Consider the following 26,833-nt stretch of genomic DNA (forward strand, 5'->3'; position numbering starts at 1 on the left):
GTGCTGGTGGTATGGGCCTGTAACGTTCTTTGATGGGTGGATGGTCACCTGTGGGTATATGGTGTTGTACCCCTTTAATCCTCCCAAAATCAAGTGGGTGTTTGCTGAATACTCCCTCATATTCCTGAACCACCCTGTGTACACCCTGTTTCTGATGCACAGGAGTGGCATCAGTCCCAACATGGAGCTGTTGACACCAATCCCCCACCTGGGTTTCCGAGTCGTTATCCTCCACGCTGTCTGGTGAGGTTAAGGACTCCACTGTGTGGATAGCGTTGTTATTTACAGTGTACAATCTGGCAACAGTGGCATATCGTGGTAATTTGCGTTCATCCTCTCCATAGTTTAGGAGGCGTACGGGCACCCTCCCATTGCGTACATCCACTACCCCTCTCGCAGTTAAGAGTGTAGGTCTATGTTCCGAGCTAAGGGGCTCTACTACCGCCTGGTAGCTCTGTCCTCTGAGACCTATTGCTGCTGTACACCAAATCAGCATTTCACTCATCGGGGGAATCACAATGGGTATCGGGTCTGTCACCCGTACATTACCAATTTCACCACCTGTTAGCTTTACCTGTTGCTGGTACATAAGGGCTCGGATCTCTTTCTGGAGCACCCTCCTCTGCCCTGGTTTGGCGGTGTCACCAATCTGTTGGAGCAAAAACAACACTTCTCCCAAACAGTTACCGACAATATTTTTACCAAGTATCATATACAAGTCTGTATCACCAGGATTAGACTCCACTACAATCAGTCCTTGGTCCGTTAGTTTCGCTCTCCCCACCTTCACTGTCAGGTTCTTAACCCCTACTAGGTTAAGAGGAAGGCCGTTAGAGGCATACACGGAGAGGTTCAGGGCTGGCGGCTGGAGTTCATCTACGGACCAGTACCTTTTGTAGAGGACATCAGGTATGATGGTTACCTGAGATCCAGTGTCCAGCAGGGCAGGTGTCGCGATGCCATCCAGCACAATGGACAGGAAAGGTCTTCCTTCCACGAACCGGTGGTACCAGCCTGATGGGCCTGCTTGATCTACTCCTGAGTGTCGGCCCTCGGCCCCAGGGTTTGATCATTTAAAGGACAGTTCCGCACTGTGTGGCCTGCCTTCTGGCAGCGGTAGCAGATGAATTCTCCTGGAGGTCGACGTTGGTTGTTGGTCCTCCCACGGGGTGGTGTTGTCCTCCTCCGGGGTGGGGTTGTCCTCCTACAGGGTGGCGTTGTCCTCCTTTTCCTCCTCATCCAGGGGACTTCCTCAGGGCTGTCAGCCAGTAGGATCCTTCCTTCCGGCTCAGGCTCCGTCTGTAGCTTCAGGGTGCTCAGGACAGTGGCCAGGGTTTTACTTAACTGGCACACTTCAGAGCGTAGGCTGTCCAGCTCGCTAGGAGGCACTGTTTGCATCTTTGTTTCAGCCGTTACTGAAGGAGCAGTGGGTGCTGCGGGCACTGGGGTGGCCCCACCCTGGTAACGCTGGATAGCAGTATCTGTTTTTTCCAGGGGTTGCAGACCCTTTATAGCCATGTCTTTAAGGGTGTCAAAGGTGGCATCTGGATGGTCTAAGGCCCACCACTGTACAGTCCTGCTCTACTCTTGGGACCTCAACCCCCGGATGAACTGTTCCTTCAGCATTTTATTTTCGTTTTGTATGCTGGCTGGACTAACCTTATTCAGGGCCCGCAGGGCTTCCTGTAAGCGCCAGGCGTAGTCCCGGACACTGTCCTCAGGTTTCTGGACACAGTGGTAGAACCTCATCCGGAGATCTGTCTCAGTGCGGTTTTCAAACACAGCTTGCAGTCTCTTAAAGATGATGGATACTGATTCCTGGTCTGCGGCTGGCCATGTCTCAACTTCCCGCTCTGCGGCACCAGTCAACTGTCCAATTACAACAGCGGCTCTCTGTTTGCCTGTCATAGAGTACATGTCCAGCACACCGCATATTTTTCTCTTGAATCCGGACAGGGTGTCTGGTTTGCCGTTATACTGGGGGAGCCATTTCACTCCAGGGATGTACGGCAGGGCCATGGGTATCAACGCGGGTCACGACCCCTGCTGGTGGAGCGGACGCTCTGGCCTGTGCAGCGCCGGGCGCAAATTGGGCATCAGGAGCATTAACCGGTGCTCCGGCGGCTTGCTGTTGGTCGGCCATGGTTGCGCCCCCCTAGTGAACCAGAGCCTACCTTTTTCACTTCTCATCCGGTAGGCCGCAGCTCCGCGGGCGACGATCTTCTTCCAGGACCTTGCGTCACTCGAGTCTGACGTCAGAGCGTCCTCTGGGCTCCTTCCAGGACCTGACGCTTCCTGGTTCGACGTCAGGGGTGGGGTGTGTGCGCTTCCAGCGGTGATGCCTCTCCGATTCCCGCGGTTACGCCACTCTTCTTCCCGCGCAGCGACAGGAAAATGGCAGACAATGGCGGGAAATCTCGGGAATGGCTGGAAACCTTCACCACAGTGAGTATCACAGTCTTTTAAGGCGCACAGTACCCGGTGGCATCTGGCACGAAATCCTGTTCGTGACGCCAAGACATGACGCGCCCCCTGGGCCGTGGGAGTACTCGGCAGCCGGGCCTCTGCGTAATCCGGTGGGGGATATCACGGTGGCTGGCCCGGTCCGTGACCCAGGGCGGTCAGTAAAAAGGGGAATTTATAGGGGATTTGGAAAGTTTGTGACGCCACCTGTGGAATGCGGCAAAAGGGGTGCCGCCGCTGCGAAGCAGTCCTCTGGAGCGGGTGTTACGGCAGCAGGGATGGTGTGGCTCTCCACAGGTAGAGCTAGCTCCAGGGCAGCGTGGGGTGTAATGGAGGATGCTTGGGAGAGACGGCAGGACGGTCCCGGAGGAAAGACGGACACTCACACGGGGGTAAGCTTCAGTATCTTTACTGGTGATGTTGCAGGAACGGTCCAGGGTACTCCGGGCGAAAGGTGCACACACCCATCAAAGTTATGAAACATGGCAGTGTTTCTTATACCAGAAACATTACTCCAGTCTCTGACTAGAGATACATTTCCAGCATGGCGGACGCCACTAATAACTTGCACCAAATTGAAGTGGTGTGTGCCTCTTAATCAATCTTGCGTGTCTTATTCCTGCACACCCCTCATTAATTCTGGCATATAAAACGCCAATCTTATTGAATAGTGGCCTATGTCTTTTTGTATTAATAGGAATGGGCTAATACAAGCCGCACACAATCTACTTATTCAGGGTCTGATCTTGTTTGCATCTGCTATAAATCTTAGGACAGAACTGGTTGGACAGTTTCAGTGCAGGCAGAGAACTATTCTTCTCCGGTTAACCATATTATTACTTAATCTTAGGAATGTTGATTTTCAAGAATGTATTGTATGTGCCCCGTTTGTAACAGGATGCCTTCTTGCTCTACTGCTCAGATATATAGGGCGTCATCTGGTCCTAAAATTAGATCAGTATATAAAGGAGCTAAGGACATTTTTTTACATAGTGCAGACACGGGACAGTTTTGTTGGGTCGTGCATCCAGACACAACTCTAGCTCTCTATTCCTTGTTTAAGACAATACTTGTGTCTTACTGTTGCATAGTAATTTTATGACTTATTCTCATTTAATTAAGTGACAGCTGATGGCTTGGATATATTATAACCCAATGATCATTGGCGGTCGAACCTCGGGAACCCCTACTAATCCTGAGAATGAAGTTGCCTCCGTGCTGCCATGCACTTAATAGCATTCACAGTTTTTCCCAACCCACCCGCTGCATTGCATGGATTTACTCAAGTGAATAAGACTGTCTGCAGTTCTCTGTGCCAGAAAGAATTGGAAAGAGTATTTAGAGGTCATATCATCAGCAATATGCTATCAATTACTAAAATGGGCATAGCGCTTTAAAAGGCTATTCTAACTTGACCCTGATAATGTTTAATAGAAAAAAGTTTAACAACATTGGAATATAGTTTATATTTCTGTTGTCAAGATATTTGTATGTTAGTAATCATGTTTACATTCACATTCTGGAAACTTGTATACAGTTAGTCCGTCTCCCAGATGAAAAGTGAGTAAAATTGTATCCAGTTTAGGCAATAGTCTGTGAGCTATACAACCTTATACAACCTTGTGCAAATCTTGCTAATGTGTTTAGCTCACAGAGCATTGCTCAGTAAACCCATACACAAATAATCGTGCACAGAAAAACAGAACAAAACAAAATAAGAATCTCCTGAACCCTCCTTCACGCATTTCAGGGATACATTGCTGGTAATGTGGTTCCCAACTGTGAGATGATGGAAGGATGCCGGCATACACAGTAGTTAAAGAACTTTGTATCATGAAGGTCGTATGCTCATTGTAAGTACCTGCTTACCAAAGTCAACTAAGTTGACTTTAGCTCATACTAAAAGAGGTTGTCCAGGTTTGGCAGGAAAGTCTGCAGTCACTCTATTTAACTGCAGACTTTGGAATCCTCACAATGAGCATAGGTTGCTATCAGGATTCTCCAGTGTTGGCTGTGATACTGTGCGGTCATGTGACCTCAGGTATGCAATATGTAAACTTTAGGCCACATCCTGACTAGACATGTGCGGCCTTGCTTAATTCACTGATATTAAGTGTGGCTGTGCCTGTCTAGCCAGAATGTGGCTTGGAGTAGGCATATCGCACATTTGCTGTCACGTGATTGCCCTCTCCCAGTGCTGGCACCAGTGAATCCTGACAACACGCGCCATGCATATTGTGAGGATTCACATATCTGCAGTCACAGAGTGACAATAAATTTTCATGCCAAAACTGGACAACCCTATTAACGTAGCAATTGAGCTAAACAGTTAGCTATTTGATAGTTGTAACAAGACTTTTTGCTGACACTTTTAACAGTGTGCTAGAAATTTCCTCAGTACACCTATCTCTGTATCTGTATGCCAGCAGCGCCATAGACACTTTAAGGCTGCGTGCCCACAATACGGATTTAATGCGTTTCCGTGACGCCATTTCCGCCGCGAAAAAGCATTAAAAACGCTTGTTAAGTTGTCTGCCATGTTCCCAATGATAATCCGCATGTGCTGTGCATATGCTGCGGAGATTTCAGCTGCAGATTATCATTGCGGAAAAATCCGCAGCACAACCATTCATTTTGCGAAGTCGCCGCCATTGACTTGCATTGGACTGCATAACATCCGCATGACTACACGTACACATGAGGATATTATGCGATTCATTGCGCGGCTGGTACCTGGGTCTGGAGAAGAGGAGACTCTCCTCCAGACCCGGGTACCATAGTACCTGCACTTAAAAAATAATTTAAATAATAATAAAAAACATATACTTACCTTCTGATGGCCCCCTGTCTGCTCCCAGCGGTGCTGCTGGCTCTTCGGCTACTCGCGGTACTGTAAAAGGACCTTCCATGTCGTCATTTAGTCATGTGACAGGCCACGCGACCGCTGACATCACATGACTAAATGACGTCATGGAAGGTCCTTTTTAGAGCACCGCGTGCAGTCGAAGACACTGGACACACTATACAGGAGACGGGGGGCCATCGGAAGGTGAGTATAATGTTTTTTTTTATTTTTCAACATTTTTATTCTTTTTTTTACTATTGATGCTGCATTTGCAGCATCGTAACTTGGTCACACAACATAAATCCATGCCGGTTGCATGGATTTATATAGTGTGACCAAGTTGTCAAGCTCTTTTCCAAGTGATTCTAAAATCACTTGGAAAAGGGCTTGATAACCCGCATGCAGAAATGCTTGCAAAAAATGCTTGACAAACACTTCTACCTGGCAGAAAAAACGCATGTAAAATCCGCATGCTTTTTTTCTGCCAGGGAGACGCAAAAATGCTCCTCAGCATTTCTGCATCGTGGGCACTTAGCCTAAGTGTTGGTCACAGTCCCTGACATGGTCATCTCTCTCTGGCAGCAATATTCTGTAGTAGCTTGATTGATACTTTACATTCACTTGCTGCCCACCCTGTCACAGTCCCTCACCCACATAGTCATTAGTCTCTAGCCATCTCTTCTGTGGTGCTCCTCTTTAGAGTCTGTCATCATCTTCCAGGCTCTTCTGGTGTGGCCGCTATCTCTAGATACCAATGGTGGTGCGCCTTAGCCAGAATAGAGTGCATGCTCCACCTCACTGTTAACTGGCTGCCTAATGGTGCTGATGTATCTTAGGCACAACCTTCTTCTGTGGTAGTCTGTGTCATCTATAAGTCTGACATCTACTGGCAGAAAAGCCTTTTTTATTATGCTCTTTAAGACATGACAAGGAAAATGAGGACACCTGCTACGCTCACCACACACTGAACCATGACCCAACAATTGTCTCACCTGCAATCTAGTGCAAAACCATAAAATGACTACTTTTGAAAGCTTAGACATATACTCTGCTACTCAGAGACACCCTGCTCAAGGCATTTTTGACTCTAGCTCCCTGCTAACTCAAGATTTGATGTCATGACTTGCATCTCCCATGTGGACTAACGTCTACCAGATGCTGTACTGATTAATAAGTTACACTAATCATAGATGAATATGGCAGAACATAATCATAATATTGCATATACGTTTCATCCCTGCAACATATCTAACTAATACTAATTAGCTGCAGTATCTACTGGCGTTCTCAGTGCATTTTAGCATGCCACAGCATTATATGACATAGTATTATTAAGACATTTGCACTATAATAATGCAACTTAGGTAAGACAATAAGATCAATGGCAACCCTGATTTGGAATTAAGTCGGTGAGAAATTGAGGGTTGTGTGAGACCTTCACCTTTGAATGTCACCAAGTGCCCTGGACATCATGGTGACTTGTTGGCTGCCCTGCGGTCTGCAAAATGGCCTGAGCATGTGTAAGGAGATGGACATGTTGCCAAGTTCCCCCTTGAAGAAACAAATTTATTTGAGTTGTGGTGAAGTAGTGAGGAACAACGACTAAAGAGGACCAATAGAGAGAGTACAGAGGAAAGGTGAAGACAGAGACCAAAAGAGAAAAGAAGGAAAGAAAGTGTGGTAGAAAATGGTTAGAGTTATAAAGGAAACATTCATAAGACTGTGTACCCGCTATATCTTGCATATATCACTATCAAATTCCCGTTCAGTAAAAAGTTTTTTTTTGATTGGTGGTCTCCCTCATTGAATTGTCCAACACCAGGTCCTGGCAAACCAGCTACATAGGTTACGTGCAGCCTGCTCAGGTGTAGCACCCTCCTATCACAAGTCCACACACTCAGCCAGGACCCCAACTTTTATGTAATGTACCGGGGAGCAAAACACACAAGTACCTTGTCCACGGCTACCGCCCCGCTACTTTATACATGTTCCAGTTCTGTAAACTAGGGGGTTAGCTGAAAATAGTGGGACTAGAACAAGTGGGAGTTAGTTAGAGAAGAAACTCTCTTCGTACATAGAGTGAATGTGTAACTAGTATAATGTAAGTTACAAGGTGAAACTAAGTTGGGCATATTAAAATTGGTGTACTAACACAGACATTGGTGAAGTTGAGACTAATCTGTGTGAAGCATTGATTGATAATATGTTGGTGCCACTACCTACAAGCTGAGTGGCCCTATGAGGAGCAGCACTGAGGGTATGGATAGTGTCTCCAAAGGAGCACAACTCTTGGTGGACTGATTACTGGTACATTGCACTAGTGAAGTGGATAAAGGGTTTTTCAGACACCTATTTGACCTTCTGACCCACTTATCCTTTCTGTTGCTGTGGCCACTGTCAGCAAAGACATGTCTGCACATGCACGGCTCTCGCTGTTGAAGAAGAAATGCCAGATTTTGTCAGGATAAGGACATTGTTTGCATAGGGTGTTCTACCACAGTCCTAAACCAATGTGTGTCCAAGACAACTAAAGAGGGGCATTGCCAAATGGTTTAAATGGTTTAACGTATTGAAAGCGCAAGGGTTCATCAAATTAAGCAATGACCTCCAAAAGTTACAAAGCTTATCTTAGGGAGAAGAAGTAGAGTTTTACATGGAGAAAGTAGAATGGAGAAAGGGCAAGTTGGATTGCTTATTTCATTCATCTTGGAGGGACACAAGCGCAAATAGGCAGAGTTTGAGAATGGCTATTGAACTCGGCTGTGTCCAATCAGTGTTGCATCCTCAAATGTCTAATGTTAGATGAACATCTGCATATGTGGTGGATATACAACATCATCTAAGCGGGTACCCAAATTCTTTTTCATCGGTCATAGCTATTCCAATATACTATTTAGATATATACAGTATATCTAGGGGGCCCATGGCCATATCTCCTCATTATGATGCTTTATTCTCCATCATTGTAGCACATATCACGGCAGGGAGCTCTCCTGGCGGTCCACTGCCGACAATACAGAATGGCCGTGCAGCTCCAGGGAAGCTCCTGTTGCCTCTCCTGTGTGGTGCCACAAGTAGAAGTGGAGCCTCAGGGACCGGAGCAGAGCTCCGGGGGGACAGAAGCGAAGTGAATATGTTTTTTTTTGTAAATATGAGTATGGGATGTGTGCCTGCCTATATATATTGTATATGGGCTATGTTATGTGGGGGCTCATTCTGTATATAGGAGCCTATGTGAGGGCTCATACTGTATCTAGGGAGCTATGTGCGGGCTCACACTGTATATAGGGGGCTCATACTGTATATAGGAGGCTATGTGGGGGCTCATACTGTATATAGGGAGCTATATGCGGGCTCATACTGCATCTAGGGAACTATGTGCAGGCTCACACTATATAGGGGACTATGTGAGGGCTCGTACTGTATATAGGGAGCTATTTAAGGGCTCATACTGTATATAGGAATCTGTGAAGGCTCATACTGTACACTGTGTTCCAAATTATTATGCAAATAATATTTTCTCAGATTTTCCCAAATTACCTATATGAATTGCAGTCATTGTAATTTTCCAGTCAAATAACTATTAGAGTACAATTGAAAGGTTTTTGTACAAACTGCCTATGATAACAGTATATTTTTTAAAAAATAAAACACTCAAACTGCACTCAAAATGCATGTTCCAAATTATTATGCACAGCAGAGTTTTCAACCTTTTCATTTTAATAAAGAACAAAAAAATGGTCATTTTTGAAATTATAAGCATTAGCAGGTTATTACAAACTGAAATCAAACAGTTTTAAACTCAAAACTTTATTCTAGGTGATGTTACATTTGCACATAGGACTCCTTGTTCGAAAGGAGCTTCTGAACTCTCTCGTCCATTGAATTTGTCAGGTTTTGGATGGTTTCTGCTTCAATTGTTTTGCATGAGGACAGAATACCCTCCCAGAGCTGTTGCTTAGATGTGAACTGCCTCCCACCATCATAGACACTCCTTTTGATGATGCTCCAGAGGTTCTCAATGGGGTTGAGGTCAGGGGAGCATTGGGGCCACACCATAAGTTTGTCCCCTTTTATGCCCACAGCAGCCAGAGATGCAGATGTGTTATGTGCAGCATGAGACGGGGCATTATCATGCATGAAAATGATCTTGCTGCGGAATGCATGGTTCTTCTTCTTGAACCATGGCAGGAAGTGCTGTTTGAGAAACTCAACATACATTATGGAGTTCATCTTTACCCCTTCAGGGATCCTAAAAGGGCCGACAATCTCTCTCCCCATGATTCCAGCCCAAAACATTACTCCACCTCATCCTTGTTGGCGCCGTAGCTGTGTTTGCATGGGGTGTCCATCAACCAGCCATCCTCCACTCTATCCATCTGGACCATCGAGATCATTTCATGCACGGGTGGCGTAGTCGGACAATATAACACTATTAAGACACTGATTTGACCACCCTGGGCATGGGACCGGGTCAACGCCACGGAGACTACAACCCCCAGCGATCCGGCTCCGAGTGTTCCCCGCACAACACAGGCCCAGGGGGGGCGTCATATGTAGAGGGCTATATGGGAGCTCATACTGTATATAGGGAGATGTCAGCATACTTAATTCTGCTCAATAATAAGTGACACAATTAATCTAAAAAATTATTAAATTAATATGTTAATATTAATATTGACGAGAATAACTTTCAGCCTATTGGTTCGGCCTCCACAACACTCACGGTCTCTCATGGGGCCCCGTAGAAAAATTAATCTCCCACCCCTGCTCTATTTTGTATAGCGCTATGTTATGTATAGTGCGTTACATAAGGGAAAAATTTGACATGCACCGCTATCTGTCGCTTTCCATCTACAAATGTGCACCAGAGCACCTGTGTGCTACTTGCATGAGCTATCACAGGATCTATCATGTGAAATGTTACGTGATACATCAGGTACCTGGAAAGGGGTGGGGGGGGGCATGCCTTCTTCAGACATATTATTCAAAATGTGTCAGAGCTCTGGCATTCATTCTGTTTCACGTATTTATTTATTAGACTTTTTTGTACTTCACCGACAAGGGAGCAAGGCTTAGTGAGAAAGGAGGGTATGGTTTAAGAAAACAATTTGGATAAAAATAAAAGGTCTAGAGTAGTCAAACCAGGAGGTGGTAAAGTTAGAGAAAGTGTCTAAAGACGTGCCACATTTATCTCTGATAATAAATGTAAATGTGACTGTAAATATTTGTAATATGTAGTCACTAGTGATGAGGAAGCACGCTGGCCACTATTCGGTATTCGCCCGAGCATGTCAGTGCTCGAGATGCTCGGCGAGCATTTTTGGAATGCTCGGACGAGAGCTCGAGTCCCCGCCCTGCATGTTTGCTGCTTTTTAGGCAGCCAATTAGCATGCGATTACCTCCAGTCATTGTAATGCTGCAGCAATGTTGGTTGTGGCATTACAGTGATTGTTTGGCCGCATAGTGTCATCGGGTCTATATAAGACCCGGGACCCTATGCTCGTCACAGTCTACTCCAGGAAACAGGCAGAGTAGGGAGAGGTGCTACTGAGGGAGAGAATTGGTGGTTGTTTTAGTGAGTTAGTCCACAGCATTACAAACCTACACTAACAGTCCTTCTAAGAACCAATTCTACTGAATATTAATCCTGGTGATAGCAGTAGTTAGGCAGGCAAAGTTTGTGCAGAGTTTATACAACAGAACATTTTTGGGAACGTGACAAATATTATGCTCCATTTAAAATGGGCAAGGCGCATGGCAAGGGACGGAGAAGTGGAAGTGATGGTAATGGTGAACGCAGAGGCAGAGGCCGTGGGCAAGCTGAAATTGTGCCTGCTGAGGGAGCACAACAAGCACCCACATCATGTCGCCCTACCTTCCTGCCCACTTTCTAGGGGGCTGCGGAACACCACTATTGAAGCCAGACCAGTGTGAAAAGGTTGTTGGTTGCATAGCAGATAATGCTTCCAGTCAGTTTGCCACCACCACCACCCTGTCTTCCACACGGTCCAGTCTCTGTAGCCGTTGAGCATGGACCACATATTCCTCACCCTGATCCTCCTTCCTCCCACCATGCTGAGTGCCCGGAGACAAGTGATCCCACAATTGGATACTCTGAAGAGCTGTTCACATTTCCATTTATAGATTCGGGCCTCTCAGCCAGCCCGCTTGAAGCGGGGCATGAGGAGATTGCATGTAGGAATGCCCAAATATTTGAGCAGCCACGGTCACACGAAGGTGACGGGGGGCTTCCAGTCAGTTTGCCACCACCACCACCCTGTCTTCCACACGGTCCAGTCTCAGTAGCCGTTGAGTATGGACCACATATTCCTCACTCTGATCCTCCTTACTCCCACCATGCTGAGTGCCCGGAGACAAGTGATCCCACAATTGGATACTCTGAAGAGCTGTTCACATTTCCATTTATAGATTCGGGCCTCTCACCCAGGCCGCTTGAAGCGGGGCATGAAGAGATTGCATGTAGGAATGCCCAAATATTTGAGCAGCCACGGTCACACGAAGGTGACGGTGGGAAAGTGCAATTAATGTCGCAAAAGGTGGATGATAATTAGTCACAATTGCCAGCAAGTCAGGAGGAGGCCTAGGGTGCGTACGTGGAAGATGAGGTGGTGGACAATGAAGTCACTGACCCAACCTGGGAAGGTGATGACTTGCCCCCTGGGCCGTGGGGCACTCGAGACCAGACTTCAGGGCAATACTGGGAGTAGTAGTGGCGACCCGGTCCCGTGGCTCAGGGTGGTCAGACCAGTGGTAGTCTATGATGTGTTTTAGGTAATGTCCGACTACGCCACCCGTGGATTGCGGTCAGGGAGGACCGCCGCTGCAAGGCAGAGCGCTGAGGCTGGTGTTGGGGATGCAGCAGGGAATAGTGTAGCCTCAGGGCAGTGTGATAGGATGCTGGGGGTGATGGTGCAGGCACAGCAGTAACCACACAGAGTCCAATAATGCAGTCCAGGGTCTTTTACTGATCTTATCATAGACCCAACAGGAGTACAGGGTAGGAATGGACCTGGGTGTCTGAGGGCATTCAGGCGAGCTCCGCTGGTCAGGGTGAGTGGGTAGGCCTACCGTTCTCTCTCTGCCCTTGCTGACTATCTCCCCCTTTAGTGGTATGATAGCCCACGTCCCTGAGCTTGCCGTGTACTACGCCTGTATGGCTTGCGACTCGGGCCTTAGGTACCTGTAGCTTCTCCGTGCTGTACCGGTCCCTCTGTGTGGCGGAACCTCCAGGCTTCTTGGCCAAGGGACCTGAAATCCCTTGCGGGTTGATGATCTGCTGCAGGACTTGCAATCCTGACAGCCTCGGACCCCAGTGTCCGGTATGTAGTTTCTCTCTGTCAGGACCGGCTCTTGTCGCCTCTGTCCCTGACTTTCTGCTCCTCCTTTGCCTCCTGGACTCCTCGGCTGTGGCTGACCTGTCCCTCTCTTCTGAGAACCCTTCTGGATGCTTCAGAAGCGGGTCCTGGTCTCTCTAACCCTGCCCTCAGTACCAGTTTTTATAGGGGCAGCCTGCTCCCCCTACTGGCCTGGGACAGGAGGTGCGGCATGCAAATGGTCCATGAACAGAGAACCTCCCTCCTGCTCTCAGACACAGCCTTACAAGTTTGTGGCATCCAGGCCTGGGGTGACACATTCCCCCCTAGGAAAGCTTAGTACTCCGGGACTAAACAAGAAACACGATACAGGGTATAAATTATAACATAAATATAACAGAGAAGAAAACAACAAACAACACCACATATTGAGTTCTTTAGGTCACAGTATGGCCTGTGACCGGGTGTCCATATCACCAACAAAAGAAGAGGGTCACAGTATGATGGGTGACCGGGTGTCCATTTCACCAACACAACGGGAGCCTTAACCAGGTAGGGGTCTGTCGTTGCCCCGAGTCCTTGACAGTCTTTATTCTTTCCTTTGGTTAGGCTCCGAACATATTTACAAGGAAGTCCCGGTTACTCAAAGTTCATAACCTTTTAGTCCATTTGTCACTATGAAAAACTGGAAAACAGTATTAATAACCAGGGTACAAACATAACACATTAAATATATACATTATACATTTAGATCTTCCAGCGAGCTGGCATTTGACCCCTAGTGCTCCTGGTTGACCTCCTTAACCCACTGCCTGGTGGTGGACCAACCTGGCTTTCCCCACTATCATTGAGGGTACAGCCACTAGCTGGGTGTACAGGTAGGGCAGGTAGCTGTCTGCGGGTCCTTTGGCTTACCACAGGTATGGCAGGCTCACTGTCAGCAGAGGGTAGACTCTCCTGGGCTGCTGGCGTGGGTTCTTATGCCTTTGGGGCCGCTTGCTCTTCTTGTTCTTCCTGTCCTCCTGTAGGCTCCTGCTGGGTAGGCTGAAGGAAGTGTAGGACGGGTACCACTATTGCGCCATTTATCTGAGTCCAGGTCCGGGGGAACTCTCCGAGAACTGTGCTGATCATCTCTTCCTTGTCCTCTGTGGGTTCAAGGTCATCTTGATCTTCACTTGGATTCTGTAGTTGCTCGGGCACCGTTTTAGGTGGTCCCTGGAAACAGTACTAGTGGTTTCGCCTCCATCCTCGGTAATCACACATACCTTCGGGTTGTCGTGGTCGGACTGCAGTACTGTGTACGGGTCTCTCTCCCACTGGTCATCCAGCTTGTGAAGCCTTCTCTTCCACTTCAAGACCTGCTCACCAGGTTCCAGGGGACCAGCAGGGGCGTGTTGGTTGAAGAGCCTCTCTTGCTTTTCCCTCTCTTGAGCCAGACTCCTCTCCACACTCTCCTGTACCTTCTTGTACTGTAGCCGCCGTTCCGTATCCCAGTCCGCATCTGGGGAAGTGTCCTCAGGTGTCAGGACTCCCATCTCCAGGTCGACCGGCAGCTTACCTGGTCTTGCTCGCATCAGGTAAGCTGGGGTGCAATTTGTAGCATTCACCGGGATGTGGTTGTACAAGTCAATCAGATCTGGCAGCTTCTCCGGCCACAGGCTGCGTTCTTCCAGGGGTAACGTCTTGAGGAGATCGATGACGATATTGTTCATCTTCTCACACAGCCCGTTGGTTTGCGGGTGGTAAGGCGTTGTCCGAATCTTCCTACAGCCGTAGAGGTTGCAGAACTCCTGGAATACTTTAGCCTCAAACGCTGGATCTTGATCTGTCAAGACCTGTTCCGGATACCCATTTGGACGGCAGAAGTGTTGCTGGAAGGCTCTGGCCGCTGTTTGGGCTGTCAGGTCTTTAACAGGAACCACTACCAGGAACAGGGAGTAATGGTCCACAATTGTCAGGGCATAGACGTAGCCCGACCGGCTTGGAGCCAATTTCACATGGTCCAGAGCTACCAGCTCAAGAGGCTGCCTGGTGACGATGGGCCTCAAGGGTGTCTGCTGGTTGGCACGGTCCTTCCTTCTGAGGTGGCATGGGCCGCAGTCCCTGCTCCACTTCTCGATGGCCCTTCTCATGCCAACCCAGTAGAACCGCTCTCTCAGTAGGAACTCCAGTTTCTTCCACCCGAAGTGTCCCGCTCTGTCATGGTAGGCCTCCAGGACCATTGCTGCATCTCGCCTTGGGACCACTATCTGCCAGGTCAGCTCGTGCGTCCGGTGGTTGACAAGCCTTCTGCACAGCTTACCCTCGTAGAGGAATAGCCTGCTTTTCTCCTTCCATATCTGCTTGGCTTCCTCTGGAGCGTCCGGGCCAGGGCTAGCGTCTGCCTGGGTTAACATGTCTTTCACCAGGCGTATTGCAGGGTCGCTATCTCGTGTTTCAGCCCAGCCGTGGTGGGGTAAGGGATTGAACATGACGGTTGTTAAGTCCTTGTCTCTTACCCGGTGAGAAAGCTGAGTGGCCCCATACCAGTGGAAAGCAGGGAGTTCTACTTCCTCCAGCTCTTCCGAGTCGTCTTCTCCTTCAGGTAGGTGGGGCATTCTTGATAGGGCGTCTGCGTTGGCGTTGGTTCTGCCTGGCCGGTATTTGATTGTGAAGTCATAATTGGATAGCCGGGCCATCCACCGCTGTTCTAAGGCACCTAGTCTTGCATTGTCCAGATGTGTCAACGGGTTGTTGTCCATGTACACGGTGAACTTTGCGGAGGCCAGGTAATGCTTAAACTGTTCTGTGACGGCCCACACCACTGCCAAGAATTCTAGCTTGAAGGAGCTGTAATTCTCCGGGTTTCTTTCAGTGGGCCTCAGCTTCCGGCTGGCATATGCGATCACCCTTTCTCTGCCCTGTTGGTTCTGTGACAGCACGGCTCCCAGCCCCACATTACTGGCGTCTGTGTGGAGGATAAAAGGCTGGCCATAATCGGGGTAGGCTAGGATCTCATCCCCCGTGAGGGCCATCTTCAACTGGCGGAAGGACTTCTCTTCCGGCTTGTCCCACTTGAAGTGTGGCTTGTGACTTCTGGATTTAGATTGCCCTATCAGGAGGTCCTGCATAGGGGCTGCCATCTTATTGAACCCGGGGATGAACCTTCGGTAGTAGCCTACCAAACCCGAGGAATTGCCTCACTTCCTTGATGTTAGAGGGGCTTGGCCAGCTCTTGATGGCTGTAACTTTGTCGGGGTCGGGGGCTACTCCCTCTGCACTCACCACGTGTCCTAGGTATTGGACCTTCGGTTTTAACAGGTGGCACTTTGAAGGCTTCACTTTCAGGCCGTAGCCTGCCAGGGCTTCGAACACCTCGGCCAGGTGCTTTAGATGGTCCTCGTAAGTCTTTGAATAGACGATCACGTCGTCCAGGTAAAGGAGGACCGTCTCAAAGTTTCGGTGCCCTAGACAGCATTCCATCAGCCTCTGGAAGGTCCCTGGTGTGTTGCAGAGCCCGAAGGGCATACAGTTGAACTCGCTCAGTCCCATCGGGGTGGTGAAGGCGGTCTTCTCCTTGTCAGCCTCTGCCACAGGAACCTGCCAGTACCCGCTAGTAAGGTCCAAAAGTGGAGAAGAAATTAGCTGATTTTAGAGCTGCTAAAGACTCCTCTATCCTAGATAACGGGTACGCATCTTTATGGGTGATACGATTGATTTGCCTATAGTCCACGCACATTCTCATGGTACCATCTTTCTTTTTCACCAAAACTAAGGGAGCTGCCCAGGGGCTACAGCTATCTCTAATTACCCCAGCTTCTTTCATTTCTCTCAGCATACCCTTGGCGTTCTGATAATGTGCAGGGGGTACAGGCCTGTGTCTCTCTTTTATTGGTGGGTGGCTCCCCGTGGGGATATGGTGTTCTATCCCTTTTACTCTGCCGAAGTCTAGCGAGTGCTTACTAAAAATTCTCTTGTACTCCTGAACCACCCGGTAGACTCCTTGTTTTTGGTGCAGGGGAGTGCAGTCAGCACCCACATGGAGTTTCTGGCACCAGTCCTCCTTTTGTTTCTTGGAGCCATTACCCTCCTCCTGTGGAGATTGAGGCAACGGTTCCACGGCCCTGATAGCTTTGTGCTCAACAGCAAACAGTTTGGCGAGTGTAGCGTACCTGGGTAGGTGTACCTCCCTCTCCCCAATGTTGAGAATGCGAACGGGCACCCTCCCATGATGGACATCAACCACCCCCTGGGCTGTCAAAATGGTGGGCCTGCTGTCTGAGTACATGGGTTCTACCATGGCTTGGTAGTCTCTGCCTCTCAACCCGATTGCAGTCCGACACCAGATCATCATTTCACTTTTGGGAGGCATGGAAATGGGGAATGGGTCACTCATTCTTACGCTACCGATCTCACCACCAGACAGTTCTACCTGCTGCCATCTCATCAGGGCTCTTATCTCTTTCTGAAGGACCCTCTTTTGGCTGGAGCTCGCATTCATCGCCACCTGCTGTAAAATCACAATTACTTCTGAAAGACAGTTTTCAATTATATTAGTACCCACAGTTATTTTAGGGTGACTTTCACGACGGTCAATGTCCACAATGATCACTCCCTGTGCCGGCAGTTCCACCTTACCAATCTTGATAGTCATCTCTCTGAACCCCACCTGCGGCACGGGTTGGCCATTGCTGGCAATGATGCTTAAGTCATCGTCTGGGTAGCGGGTTATGTCAGCGTCACTCCAGTACCACTTGAAAAGTACGTAGGGGATGGTAGTCACTTGAGACCCGGTGTCCAGCAGTGCACTCATGGGGATACCGTTCAGCACTACGGGTAAGACCGGGCGTCCTCCCACGTACTTATCACGCCAATTAGACGGGCCTGATGACCTTATGCCTGGGGGTTGGCCATCTGCCCCAGGTCGGACCCATTTAAAGTACAGTACCTTGCTATGTGTCCTGGCTGACTGCAACGGTGGCAAATCGGCTGTCCATCCTCAGCGTAGCGGTCGGCGGGCCTCCCTCTGAACGGCGGGATCCTCCTCTGTCGACGCCACGGGACATCCTCCAGACTGGAAGCCAGCCCAATTGGTCTTGACGGTTCCGCCTGCAACGACTGTACAGTCCTGGTTAATGCAGCCACACTCTTTGTTAGCTCCTGGACCTGATGGTGCAGGTCTGCAGGCTGGGATGGATTTAGGGCCTGTGCATCAGCCCCCACAAGGTCTGCGGGGTAGGGCGCTGCCCCCTGGTGGTAAGTGATGGCAGGGCGCCGGGAAGCTACAGCGCCATCTGCTGCGGGTTCTCTGAGCACTCGGATGGCCCGATCCTTGAACTGTGCAAAAGTCAAATTGGGGTTCTGTAGGGCCATGAGGCGCAGCTGGGTTCTGTGGGAGCTTTAGAGCAGACCTTCTATGAACTGGTCAGTCAACAGTTTATCAGAGTCCTGCACGCTACCAGGGTCAGCTTGTTTGATAGCTCTCAGGGCTTCTTGCAGGTTCAAGGCATAGTCTCTGATACTATCCTGGGCCCGCTGCTTACAGCCATAGAACCGCATTTTGATTTCTGCTGAGGTACGGGTATCAAAGGTACTCCGCAGCCGGGTCAGAATGTCCTTTACAGTCCTTTTCTCCTCATCTGACCATGATTTCACGCTGGACTGCACTGGTGAGCTGCCCCGTCAGAATGCTCACTTTCCGTTCTTCTGTCAGGGGATAAACTTTGAATAAACTGTGCAGTCTTTCCCTAAAGCCAGTTAAGGTATGGGGGTCCCCTGAGTATTGGGGTAGCCAGGCTGCTCCGGGGATGTAGGGCATAGAGAACGGCATCATCGCTGCTGCAGCCCCGCTGGTTGTAGAAGGCCCCTCCGTGTCTGTCATCTTCCTCCCCCCTAGTTAAGCGTGGCCTACCTTCCGACGATCCTCTTCTGTAGGCCACGGATCCGCTAGTGCTGCTCCGTGTGAGGACCTGGCGTCGCGTCCTGGTGACGTCAGCGTCGCTCTCTCTCCCTTCCAGGACCTTGCGCAGCGTTGGTGCGTAGGGCGGGGCTTCAAGTCTCGCGCGCTTTGGACGTCCACGCCCCTCTTCTTCCCGCGCGGCATCCTGAAGATGGCGTCCGATGGCGGGAAAACGGCTGAAGGTGGCGGGAACCGATGGAAGATGGCGGGAGACGGCTGAAAATGGAGGGAAACGGCTCCGGATGGCGGGAAACCTCTTCTTCAGGTACGTGTACAGTCTTTTTCAGGCACGCAATACCCGTTTGTGGCGGGTTGGTCACAATCCTGCCGACTACGCCAAAGCTGACTCGCCCCCTGGGCCGTGGGGCACTCGAGACCGGACTTCAGGGCAATGCTGGGAGTAGTAGTGGCGACCCGGTCCCGTGGCTCAGGGTGGTCAGACCAGTGGTAGTCTATGATGTGTTTTAGGTAATGTCCGACTACGCCACCCGTGGATTGCGGTCAGGGAGGACCGCCGCTGTAAGGCAGACCGCTGAGGCTTGTGTTGGGGATGCAGCAGGGAATAGTACAACTCCCCACGGGAGGAGTGTAGCCTCAGGGCAGTGTGAAAGGATGCTGGGGGTGATGGTGCAGGAGCAGCAGTAACCACACAGAGTCCAATAATGCAGTCCAGGGTATTTTACTGATCTTATCATAGACCCAACAGGAGTACAGGGTAGGAATGGACCTGGGTGTCTGAGGGCATTCAGGCGAGCTTCGCTGGTCAGGGTGAGTGGGTAGGCCTACCGTTCTCTCTCTGCCCTTGCTGACTATCTCTCCCTTTAGTGGTATGATAGCCCACGTCCCTGAGCTTGCCGTGTACTACGCCTGTATGGCTTGCGACTCGGGCCTTAGGTACCTGTAGCTTCTCCGTGCTGTACCGGTCCCTCTGTGTGGCGGAACCTCCAGGCTTCTTGGCCAAGGGACCTGAAATCCCTTGCGGGTTGATGATCTGCTGCAGGACTTGCAATCCTGACAGCCTCGGACCCCAGTGTCCGGTATGTAGTTTCTCTCTGTCAGGACCTGCTCTTGTCGCCTCTGTCCCTGACTTTCTGCTCCTCCTTTGCCTCTTGGACTCCTCGGCTGCGGCTGACCTGTCCCTCTCTTCTGAGAACCCTTCTGGATGCTTCAGAAGCGGGTCCTGGTCTCTCTAACCCTGCCCTCAGTACCAGTTTTTATAGGGGCAGCCTGCTCCCCCTACTGGCCTGGGACAGGAGGTGTGGCATGCAAATGGTCCATGACCAGAGAACCTCCCTCCTGCTCTCAGACACAGCCTTACAAGTTTGTGGCATCCAGGCCTGGGGTGACACAGTGACATGCATATCAAAGACAGCAGCGCAGAGGGGGAGGGAGCCATATCACCACAACAGGCAGGAACAAGCAGTGTGGAGGCCACAGACATAAGGCGGGCAACTGTTCCCCAGAACAGAAACACGAGGGAAGTTGCCAGTCCAACTGTTAGGTTTTCCAGAGTCTGGCTCCTTTTTAAAGACTGTCCAGTTAACCCCAAAAAGGCCATTTACAACACCTGCCATGCCAGCATCAGCAGGGGCAGCAAAACTACCAGCCTGATCACCACCAGCATGCTCAAGCACATGACAGCAAAGCACCCGACTAGTTGGATCGAACTCCAGGGTCGCGAAAAAGTGTCTGCGGGTGACACCACTGCCTGCTCTGCTGTTGTGCGTGCATGCCAATCCTTTGTCCATGGCACAGGCGAAGATGCCTCCCACCCTGCACATGTTGTTGCACACTTCCAACCACCACTATCTGCAACTACGTCCACGTCCTTGTCCCAGCACAGGGATCAGTTGTCCCTACCCCAGTCCTTTCAACACAAGTGAAAATATGCAGCCAACCACCCAATCCACAATACTAAACTGCCACATTTCTCGACTGCTTGCACTGGAAATGTTGCCTTTTAGGTTCATGTAGGCGGAGGCTTTCCGCAACCTCATGGCGGCAGCCGTCCCTCGGTACTTGGTCCCCATCCGCCACTATTTCTCCCAGTGTGCCGTCCCTGCCTTACGCAAGCACGTGTCCCAGAACATTAGCCGTGCCCTCACCAACGCAGTTACTGGAAAGGTCCACCTAACCAGGGTCATGTGGACAAGTGCTTGTGGCCAGGGATGGTACATCTCCCTGACAGCACACTGGGTTAATATTGTGGTAGCTGGGACACAGTTGGACCCTGGAACGGAACACGTCCTACCGACACCGAGGATTGCGGGCCCTGGGTCAATCAGGGTTGTCAACACATTCTACAGCTCCTGCACCTCCTCCACCTCCACTTCAGCCACCATCTCCAAAATGACCACATCAGTCGGAAACTGGAAGCACTGCAGCACGGAATCGGCCAAGCGGCAAAAGGCTGTGCTGAAGCTAATATGCTTAGGTGACAAACCGCACACCACTGCTGAGTTACTGAAAGCGGTAACAAAGAAGGCAGATCTGTGGCTGTCACCGCTGAATCTACAGCCAGGCATGGTCATGTGTGACTATGACCGGAACCTGGTGGCGGCTCTGAGGCTTTGCAACTTCGCACATGTACCATGCCTGGCCCATGTGCTCAACCTAGTTTTTCAGCGGTTTCTCAAAACCTACCTGGATCTGCCTGAACTGCTTGTGAAAGTATGCCGTGTGTGTGCCCATTTTAGAAAGTCAGATACAGTTTCTGCCACCCTTGCCGTGCTTCAGCAGCGTTTGCAGCTTCCAGCTCATCGACGGGTGTGCGATGTCACATGTTGGAAATCATGTTGCAGAGGGCAGTTGTTGCAGAGTAACAGCTTCAACACGCCCATTGGTATTCAGGTCAGCCTTCGCACATAAGAATTGACGAGTGGGCATGGATGTCTGACATCTATGCCATCCTCCAAAATTTTCAGGAATCCACCAAGATGGTGAGAGGTGATGACGTGTCACCATTCCGCTTCTCTGTCTACTGAAACGCTCGCTCCTCACAATTAAAGAGGAGGCATTGCAGGCGGAGCACGATGAGATTTAGCAAGGAACTATACAGGGTGATGCTACAGCTACAGACGGTACTACCCACACAACATTCATACTGTCTGTTCAGTGTGGGTGGCCTGAGGAGACGGAGAACAAGGAGGAGGACCAAGAGGAGGATGAGGAGAATGGAGAGCATGGACAGTCGTCCTCTTGGTCAGGACAGGGAAGTCTTGGCTGTTTCAGTCTGGCACACATGACTGACTTTATGTTCTGCTACCTTTCTCGTAACCCTCGAGTTGTACGCATTTTTGGCAACAGTAATTATTGGTTGGTCACACTTCTAGACTCACGTACAAGAAGAACTTTCTATCTCTCCTTCCCGTGGCGAAGAGGTCTAATGTTGCAGTACCAGAAGGCCCTTGTTGAAGAATTATTAAAAAAATTCCCATCTGAAACGCTGGCGGCAGAGGTCACAGTTTGTTGGACTACCAAGGAGTACAGGCGAGGGAGACAAATATGATGCAGCAGAGGCAGGGGAACACTGTCAAAGGTCTGGGACATTTTTCTCATACCCTCCAAGCGCCCAGTCCCTCATGCGCGTGGTACTCTGACAAGGAGGGAAACATTTTGGAAGATGCTGAAGAAGTACCTTGCCGATCGTACCAGCATCCTCCGTGATTCCTCTGTGCCTTATAACTATTGTGTATCCAAGCTGGACATGTGGCATGAACTGGCTCTCTACGCCCTCTCACAGTGCGTTTTTAGTGCCGCTGGGGGTATTATAACTGATAGGCGCATTTGCCTGTCAACTGAAAATGCTGACAGGCTGACTGTTATAAAAATCAAAAAAGGCTGGATTGGGCCAGACTTCTCAACACTACCAGATGATAGCAGCGGAACATAAAGTCAAATCCAGTGTTTTTTTTGGGGGGGGTCTATTCCCATGCACATCTTCACACCCAGACATGGGTATACGCTTCATGATTTTGCCTATTTTATGTCACTTTCCTCCTTCTCCTCCTCATCCTCCCCCACCATATCAACAGGGTGACCATCATGCAACACCCGCATAATTTTTGGCAGCCCTTGAACTTGCTGCATACGTAATAACAGTATAGGAGACCCACTCCTTTACAATGGAAAATAAAGTTTTAACTGAGACCCTCCACTATGTCTATTCAAAGTGGTATTGGAATGCGTCCTAATTTTTAGCAGCCCTTGGACTTGCTGCATATGGAATAACAGTATAGGAAACCCACTCCTATGTTGTATGTTGCAGTACCAGATGGCCATTGTTGAAGAATTATTAAAAAAAAATCCCATCTGACAACGCTGGTGGCAGAGGTCACAGTTTCTTGGACAACCAAGGAGTACAGGTGAGGGAAAAGCAAAACAGATGCAGCAGAGGCAGGGGAAAGCTTCCAAGGTCTGGGACATTTTTCTCAGACCCTCCCAGCACCCATTATGAAAACAAACACTGCACTTCTGGGTATAATTCCGTGCACAAGTAGGACCCCAATCCGTGGACAGTATAAGAAAAACTTGGCACTCGTTTCTTCATTCACACAAATTAATTTTTAATTGCTCACAGAAATTCCAGAATAAATAATAAGTTTTGGTCAATCAGACCTTCATCAGTCCTCTTGAAGGTGCTTAAACTGCATGCTGTAGCGCTGGGGAGATGTCTGCGGTATCCACCGCTCTAGCCAGGTATTATTGCCTTATACTGCGTACTGCTGTTGCTGCTGAAAAAATTAAAAATCTATTCTATTCCCTATTGATACCGCTGTTACCTTGCACCTGTCCCTAAATGCAGCTATCATCAGCTGGAGATGAGTGTTGTTCATTGTCGTCAAATACATCTGACTCGCCCCCTGGGCCGTGGGGCACTCGGATCCGGGCAATAGGGGGAACGATGGGAGTAGTAGTGGCAACCCGGTTCCGTGGCTCAGGGTGGTCAGGCCAGTGGTAGTCCGTTATGTGTTATTAATTATGTCCGACTACGCCACCCGTGGATTGCGGTTATTAGGAACCGCAGCTGCATGCAGACCGCTGGGGCTGATGAGGTGTGCAGCTAGGGTAGTGTGACTCCCCACGGGAAGAGTGCGGCCCCAGGGCAGTATAGTGGATGGTGGGAGTGATGGTAGTGAGGGTCCCAGTGCTGATAGTGCTGGAGGAACAAGGAGCACACAGACAACAGGTTGCAGTCCAGGGTCTTTACTAAACAGGTAAACTGACCCACAAACAGTCCCAGCTAGGAGGGGACCTGGATGTCTGAGAGCAACGGGGAAATTGGCCCTGGTCAGGGTGAGGGTGTAGGCCTACCGTGCTTTCTGCGCTCCTTCTGGCTATCTCCTCCTGATAGGGTAGCAGCCCACGTTTCCGAGCTTTCCGTGTATTCTCGCCTGTATGGCCTGCGACGTGGGTTCCTTTTTGCTCCCAGCCTTGTACGGCTTTACTGGTCCCTTCGGTTGTGGCAGGGCCTCCAGGCTTCTTAGGCCAAGGAATGTACAGTCCCTTGCGGACTGGTTCTCTGCTGGGGGATGTGGAATCCTTCCAGCCTCAGACACCAAAGTCTGGTAAAATTAAGTCTTTTCTCTGCCAAGACAGGCTCTCTTCGCCTCTTGTCTCTGGCTTGTGGCTCTCCTACTGCCACACTTCCTCTTAGGTGCAACACAACTTTCTGTCCCTGCTCCACTCTGGCACACGTCTCAGTGCTGAGACAGGCAATCCAGTTCTCCCTAACCCTGCCGTCAGTACCAGCTTTTATAGGGGCAGCCAGCTCCCCCTACTGGCCTGAGACAGGAGGCATTGCATGCTAATGTTCCCCTGACTAGAGAACCTCCCCCTAGCTCTCAGACACAGCTTTAATACATTTTGTGGCATCCAGGCCAGGGTGACACATTCCCCCCTAGTGAAATTTAGTACTCCGGGACTAAACAATAAACAAAGACAATATGTATAACCATAAAACATTAATAGACAGACGACGCACAAATTGAGTTCTTAAGGTCACAGTGTGGCCTGTGACCGGGTGTCCATATCACCAAAACAACAGGGAGCCTTAACCAGGTGGGGGTCTGTCCTACCCCAAGTCCTTCACAGTCTTAGTTCATTCCTTGGTTAGGCTCCAAACGCAGTCCATACAAGGTCCTGGTTATAAAAAGTCCATAACCTGTGAGTCCTTACGGTAGCTGCAAGAAACTGAAACACAGAATTACCAAACATGCATGTAACTTGGCCAACAATTCAACATTTGGCAACAAGGTTATTTACAATTTAGTGCACCCTATATTCTCCAGCGAGCGGGTATCTGTCCCTTTGTGCTCCTGGTTGACCTACGTAGCCCACTGTCTGGTGGTGGACCAACCTGGCTTTCCCCACTAGCGTTAGGGGTACAGCTACCAGCTGGGTGTACAGGTAGGGCAGGCTGCTGTCTGCGGGTTCTTTGGCTTACCGCAGGCATGGCAGGCTCACTGTCAGCAGAGGGTTGACTCTCCTGGGCTGCTGGTACAGGCTCTTCTGCCTCTGGAACCGCTTGCTCCTCTTCACCTTCCGGCTCTGGTGTTGGTTGTTGCTGGGCCGGTTGCAGGAAATGCAGGACAGGTACCACTATGGCATCATTTATGCGAGTCCAGGACTGAGGGAACTCTCCGAGAACGGTGCTGATCATTTCTTCCTTGTCCTCTGCGGGTTCAAGGCCACTCTGATCCTCTTCTGCACTACGGAGTTGCTCGGGGCACCTTTTGAGATGGTCTCTGGAGACGACACTAGTGGTTTCTCCTCCGTCCTTGGTGATTACGCACACCTTTGGGTTGTCGTGGTTAGACTGCAGTACGGTGTAGGGTTCCCTTTCCCACTGGTCGTCCAACTTATATAGCCTTCTTTTTCGCTTTAGGACTTGCTCACCAGGTTCTAGGGGACCAGCAGGGGCGTGTTGATTGAAGAGTCTTTCTTGCTTCTCTCTCACCTGGGCCAGGCTCTTCTCCACACTCTCCTGTACCTTCTTGTACTGCAGTTGCCTTTCCGTATCCCAGTCCGCATCCGGGGAGGTGTCCTCAGGTATTAGGACTCCCATCTCCAGGTCTACGGGCAGCTTACCCGGTCTGGCTCGCATCAGGTAAGCCGGGGTGCAGTTTGTAGCATTCACCGGGATATTGTTGCATAGGTCTATCAGGTCCGGCAGCTTTTCTGGCCACAGGCTGCGTTCCTCCAGGGGCAACGTCTTCAGGAGATCAATGACTATATTGTTCATCTTCTCACACATCCCGTTGGTTTGTGGATGGTAAGGCGTTGTCCGAATTTTCTTACAGCCATAGAGGTTGCAGAACTCCTGGAAGATTTCAGCCTCGAACGCTGGACCCTGGTCTGTCAGGACCTGTTCCGGATACCCGTGTGGACGGCAGAAGTATTGCTGGAAGGCTTGGGCCGCTGTTTGGGCTGTCAAGTCCTTTACCGGGACCACCACTAGAAAACGGGAATAGTGGTCCACGATTGTCAGGGCATAGATGTATCCTGACCGGCTGGGAGCCAATTTGACATGGTCCAGAGCTACCAGCTCAAGAGGCTGCGTGGTGACGATGGGCCTCAAGGGTGTCTTCTGGCTGGTGCGGTCCTTCCTCCTTAGGTGACAAGGGCCACAGTCTCTGCACCATTTTTCTACAGCCCATCTCATGCCGACCCAAAAGAACCTTCCTCTTAGTAGGAACTCCAGTTTCTTCCAACCGAAGTGTCCCGCTCTGTCATGGTAAGCCCCCAGGACCATAGCTGCATCCCGCCTTGGGACCACGACTTGCCAGGTCAGCTCGTGCGTCCGGTGGTTGACAATCCTTCTGCACAACTTGCCTTCGTAGAGGAACAGCTTGCTCTTCTCCTTCCATAGCTGCTTGGCTTCCTCTGGGGCATCTGGATCTAGGCGGGCGTCTTCCCGGGTCAGCAGATCTTTCACCAGGCGGACTGCAGGGTCACTATCTTGGGTCTCGGCCCAGCTGTGGTGAGGTAGGGGATTCATCATCACAGTTGTTAGATCCTCCTCCTTCACGCGGTGAGAGTGTTGAGCGGCTCCATACCGGTGAAACGCGGGGAGTTCTACCTCCTCCAGCTCTTCTGGGTCTTCGTCACCTTCAGGTAAGTGAGGCATCCTTGATAGGGCGTTCGCGTTGGCGTTGGTTTTGCCTGCCCGGTACTTGATCACGAAGTCATAGTTGGAGAGATGGGCCATCCACCGCTGTTCCAGGGCTCCCAGTCTTGCATTGTCCAGGT

Source organism: Phyllobates terribilis, unplaced genomic scaffold (genome assembly GCF_046119375.1).
Source record: "Phyllobates terribilis strain yellow unplaced genomic scaffold, ASM4611937v1 Scaffold_3__8_contigs__length_932513732, whole genome shotgun sequence".
Classification (NCBI taxonomy): Eukaryota; Metazoa; Chordata; class Amphibia; order Anura; family Dendrobatidae; genus Phyllobates; species Phyllobates terribilis.